Source organism: Macaca nemestrina, chromosome 16, assembly GCF_043159975.1.
Source record: "Macaca nemestrina isolate mMacNem1 chromosome 16, mMacNem.hap1, whole genome shotgun sequence".
NCBI classification, from domain to species: Eukaryota; Metazoa; Chordata; class Mammalia; order Primates; family Cercopithecidae; genus Macaca; species Macaca nemestrina.
In genome coordinates this window covers 79,211,460-79,217,178 of record NC_092140.1, presented here as the reverse complement: position 1 = coordinate 79,217,178, position 5,719 = coordinate 79,211,460, and the positions used below count along the sequence as shown (strand labels likewise).

Sequence of the window (5,719 nt, the reverse complement as noted above, 5' to 3'; positions counted from 1 at the left end):
ACACAAGCTACAGGCTCCACCCAGTCAAGAAAAAAGAGTTTTACAAGGGGTGAGTCATTGGGCATCATCTTAGAATTCTGCCTACCACACTATTTAAGCCAAAAATAAAATTAAAATTATGAATATAACAAACATGGGGTGTTTTCTTCAAGTTTTAGAATACAAAATGTAAAGTACGGCCCCTAGAGCACTCATTATTTGGTGATTCTTAGAAGGATTACCAGGGAAATTAGCTTACAACATAGATTTTCCTAGCCCCACTCCTAGAGATTCTAATTCAGCTGGCAAGGAGTCGACCAGGAATCAGCATTTTAGGTAAGTTCTCCCTGATGATTCTGATATAAGCTCTGACCACACATTGAAAACCCCTAAATAGTGCTTCCATAATTAAAGAATGACTTACATTTTCCTAAGGCTCTGCAGTTTGGGCCAAAGAATTCCTCCAAAGGGGCTTCTTAGCCCCTTTGTTTTATATAAGCTATATTTCACAGGCTCCACCTCTCTGCCTAGCACCTAACATATTGAGAAACCTTTATATAGGTTTAGGAAGTACCCCCTTCTGTGTAGAGTCTTTCTTGTAAGAGTAAGCAGACAGCCTTCTCTCTGCTGTAAACCAAATATAAATTTTTAAAATAGCATGGAGTGGATAGAAGCCTGGTTTCTTCTCCAACCGGAGTTTCTACCATTCTTGAGAAAAGAATGGGAAAGGACAAAAGTCTAACTCTAAAGCAGGCCAAGAAACTCCCTTAACCAGTGACCACCTCATTGGTATGTTCCTTACTAAGACTTTTGCTGGTTTCTGAAGATAGGACCTCCTTGGACACTCTTTGATCAAAATAGGGTGGGAAAGCAGTGGTGGCCCCAATGATGTGCCTCTGTATTTTCCAGATAGACTCTACCTAACTTATGAAACACAGCAAATGTTCAAGGTGGTACGTAACTTGGGCTAGATTGAATTGTAGGACCTTCAAGTGCCTTCTTTTCAGAGAAGAAAAACACTGGGAAAAGTTCCAGAAGTTACTGAGGGACATCAGGACATCAGTAGACATCATCAGCATCAGTTACAGATACCCAAAGAGTAATAAGGTGCCATAAAGACAAGAGGGAAGAAACCCACAGCACTTGATTCACTCAACTAATAGCTATTGAGTGCTTATAATGTATTGCACCATGCTCTAAGCCTTATCATGGCCCCTCTACATTTTGCACTAGAGAGAAGAGATTTGCTTTCTCACTGCCTGGTTTTGCCCCTTCTTGAAAAGCTTATAAAACCATACTCCTCTCAGCATAGGATCACCTGTGATCAAAAGAAAGAAGGGTGCTTTGACAATTGTTCCTTCCTCCCTCTTAATCCAAGGATACCAAATCAGGCCAATTACAGTTCCCCCTTGCAACTTGACCTTGACTTCTAAGCAAAATTCTCAAAGATAGAAAAAGAGGCAGATCAGTGCGGCTCTTAGGAAGCAGGGAATAATGCACGTGCCTCAGTCCCCATGTGGGTAACCCAGAGAGAATAGGTAAAATAAAGGGACCAAGATGTGCAGCCTCATAAGATGGCTGAGGTTGAAACATGCACTGTTCTACTTTCCCCACATGTTAAACTGGCAGTTCACACTGGCTGACCCAAGTAAAATATCTGAGTAGGCAAAATGTGACTGTGTCAACCCAACCTTCCAGGTCATATCTACATTCTTTCCCCGCCATAACCCTTCCTGTGTGTCCATGTTATCCTTCCTGGATTCTACATACTATATCTTTGAGTTCTCTTCCTATTAAAAAAAGTTCTCAGGAAAGAATCAGAAAGCCATTTATATGACCTTAAAACACAGGTTGATTTTTTTAATCTTTATTTTTATTATAGTTTAACAAATTATAGTTGTATATATTTATGGAGTACAATGTGAGGCTATGATTTATGAATACAGTGTGAAATAAATGAACCTAATTAACATATTCATGACCTCAAATACTTATGTTTTGTGGTGAGAACACTTGAAACTTTCAGTAATTTAGAAATGTGCAATGGATTATTATTTACTATATTTGAAAATGTTAGTGATGAAAGTTACCTAATCAGTTGTCACTACTGTATCTAGAAACCAATCTTGAAAATGTGATGGCTTTTTTAGTGCCATCTGCTCGTGGAGCCACGCTGCCACCCTGAGTCACCTCCTGTGCAGCTCTGGCCACCTGGCTCCCCATATTAGCTGCCGATATTTGGAGTTCTTACAACATGGCAGACATTGACAACAAAGAACAGTCTGAATTTGATCAAGTTTGGATGACGTTAAAAAAGTAGAAGAAGAAACTGGTGAAGAAACAAAAATCAAAGCACGTCAGCTAACCTTTCAGATGATGCAAAATCCTCAGATTCTTCAACTCTTCAAGAAAGACTTGATGGTATAATAGAAACACCAACAATGTATCCAACAGGATACACTGAAAGCCTGCCTAGGGTAGTTAAAAGACAAGTGAATGCTCTCAAAAACCTGTAAGTTAAATGTGCACATATAGAAGCCCAATTCTATGAGGAAGTTCACAATCTTGAAAGGAAGTATGCCGTTCTCTGTCAGCCTCTATTTGATAAGCAATTTGAGATTATTAATGCAATTTATGAACCTACAGAAGAAGTGAATGGAAACCAGAGAATATGATGAGATCTCAGAGGAGTTGAAAGAAAAGGCCAAGATTGAAGATGAGAAAAAAGAGGAAGAAAAAGAAGATGCCAAAGGAATGCCTGAATTTTGGTTAATTGTTTTTAAGAATGTTGACTTGCTCATTGATACTGAGAGGTGACAATGTGCTAGCAGCCCTCACTCTCAGCGCCTCCTCAGCCTCCTCATCCACTCTGGCAGCGCTTGAGGAGCCCTTCAACCTGCCACGGCACTGTGGGAGCCCCTCTCTGGGCTGGCTGAGGCCGGAGCCTCCTCCCTCTGCTTGCCAGAAGGTGTGGAGGGAGAGGCGCCTGCGGGAACCGGGGCTGCGTGTGGCGCTCACTGGCCAGTGCGAGTTCCGGTGGGCATGGGTGCAGTCTCTGAGGGCCCCGCACACGAAGCAGCAGGCCAGCGCTGCAGGCGCAGGGCAGTGAGGGGCTTAGCACCCCGGCCAGCAGCTGCAGAGGTTGGCCAGGGTCCCCCAACAGTGCCGGCCTGCCGGCGCTACACTCAAATTCTCACCGGGTGTAGCTGCCTCCCCACGGGGCAGGGCTCCGTACCTGCAGCCTGCCATGTCTGAGCTCCCCCCACTGCGGTGGGCTCCCTCACGGCCTGAGCCTCCCGGACAGGCGCTGCCCCCTGCTCCCATGGTGCCCAGTTCCATGGACAGCCCAAGGGCTGAGGAGTGAGGTGCGGCTGGGGACTGGGGGCAGCTCCACCTGCAGCCCCGGTGTAGGATCCACTGAGTGAAGCCAGCTGGGCTCCTGAACGGATGGGGACTTGGAGAACTTTTATATCTAGCCAGAGGATTGTATGCGCACCAATCAGCACTCTGTATCTAGCTAACCTAGTGGGGACTTGGAGAACTTTTCCTTCTAGCACTCTGTGGCTAGCTCAAGGATTGTAAATACACCAATCAGTACTCGGTGTCTAGCTCAAGGTTTGTAAATACACCAACTGGTACTCTGTATCTAGCTAACTCTGTGTCTAGCTAACCTAGTGGGGACTTGGAGAACTTTTCCGTCTAGCACTCTGTGTCTAGCTTAAGGATTGTAAACGCACCAATCAGCACTCTGTGTCTAGCTCAGGGTTTGTAAATACACCAATCAGTACTCTGTGTCTAGCTCAAGGTTTGTAAATACACCAATTGGTACTCTGTATCTAGCTAACTCTGTGTCTAGCTAACCTAGTGGGGACTTGGAGAACTTTTCTGTGTAGCACTGTGTCTAGCTCAAGGATTGTAAACGCACCAATCAGCACTCTGTGGAATTCCACACTGTGGAAGCTTTGTTATTTCGCTCTTTGCAATAAATCTTGCCGCTGCTCACTCTTTGGGTTCACGCTGTCTTTATGAACTGTAACACTCACTGCGAAGGTCTGCAGCGTCACTCCTGAAGCCAGCGAGACCACGAACCCACCGAACCCACCGGGAAGAAGGAACAAACTCTGGACACACTATCTTTAAGAACTGTAACACTTACCGCGAGGGTCCGTGGCTTCATTCTTGAAGTCAGCAAGACCAAGAACCCACCAATTCCGGACACAATATGCTTCAGGAACGTGATGAACCTATTCTGAAGCACTTGGAAGATATTAAAGTGAAGTTCTCAGATGCTGGCCAGCCCATGAGTTTTGTCTTAGAATTTCACTTTGAAACCAATGAATATTTTAAAACTGAAGTGCTGACAAAGACATATAGGATGAGGTCAGAACCAGATGATTCTGATCCCTTTTATTTTGATGGACCAAAAATTACGGGTTTTACAGCGTGCCAAATAGATTGGAAAAAGGAAAGAATGTCACTTTGAAAACCATTAAGAAGCAGCAGAAAGACAAGGGACGTGGGACAGTTCGTACTCTGACTAAAACAGTTTACAATGACTCTTTCTTTAATGTTTTTGCCCCTCCTGAAGTTTCTGAGAGTGGAGATCTGGATGATGCTGCTGAAGCAATCCTTGCTGCAGACGTCGAAATTGGTCACTTTTTACCTTAGTGTATAATCCCAGGATCAGTGTTATACTTTACTGGGGAAGCTACTGAAGATGATGATGATGATTATGATGAAGAAAGTGAAGAAGTGGATGAGGAAGGAGAAGTAGAAGGAGATGAGGAAAACGATCCAGACTATGACCCAAAGAAGGATTAAAATCCAGCAGAGCACAAGCAGTAATGAAGCAGGATGTATGTGGCCTTGAGGATAACCTGCACTATAGTACCCTAAACACAACTCTTATTCACTTACAGCCTTATGTTTTTGTATTTTCTTGGTAGACTAGGTTAATTTTTTTAAACGACAGGAAACCGATATTTTAAAGACCAATTTGTTCTACCTGGCATTTTAACTAGTTTTTCTGCCCGAGATGTTGAATGCACAAATTCTGTCACACTTGTTCATTCATTGCTACATAATTTGGTTCTTCTGGAATATTTTTATGTGGCTCTTGGAGTACAGCTGGGAAAATTAACAACTGTTAAAGGAAACACTTTTTTGTGATTTTTTTCTTGAAGAACCAAAGTATTTTTTCAGCTGGTTGTTGAATAGGGTTAAGTCCACTCAGATTAGCTGTGCCTTTCATTGCTTTGTTATAGAAATGCAGTGACTTATACTAAGACAATTCAGCATTTAAAACAAATTGGCAACACAACTATATGGTTAAGAATTTCCAGTATAAGCACACCCAGTAACTGTATTAGATTGTTAATGGCTTATTGTGTTATAGGTGACATAGTTAACCGTAAAGTAACCTGACTTAGTATAGTTACTGGTACCACAGTGAGGTGAATAGAACAGGATTTTCATAATTTAGACTGCATTTAGCTATACTTTTAAATTTAACCTCCATTAACTAAGCATCTTTTCTCTGGTAGGGGTCTACCTTCTGCTTCCCTAGAAAGGATGAATTTCCATCATTTGACAAGCCTGTTTTCAAGTTATTTGTTGTTTGTTTGCTTGTTTTTATTTTTGCAGCCTAAAATTAAAATTTCAAATATAAAAATGAAATGTGTGATGATGCTCTTTTAAATAGCTGTGAAGAAATTATTGTGTGCTTGTTCTTACTTTGTCC

The 5,719-nt window shown here is 42.4% G+C and overlaps 1 pseudogene; it reads left to right on the top strand.

Annotated features, from left to right (window-relative positions):
* Positions 1–2,182: 2,182 nt before the first annotated feature.
* On the top strand, positions 2,183–4,824 carry LOC105490682 (nucleosome assembly protein 1-like 1; annotated as a pseudogene).
* Positions 4,825–5,719: the final 895 nt, after the last annotated feature.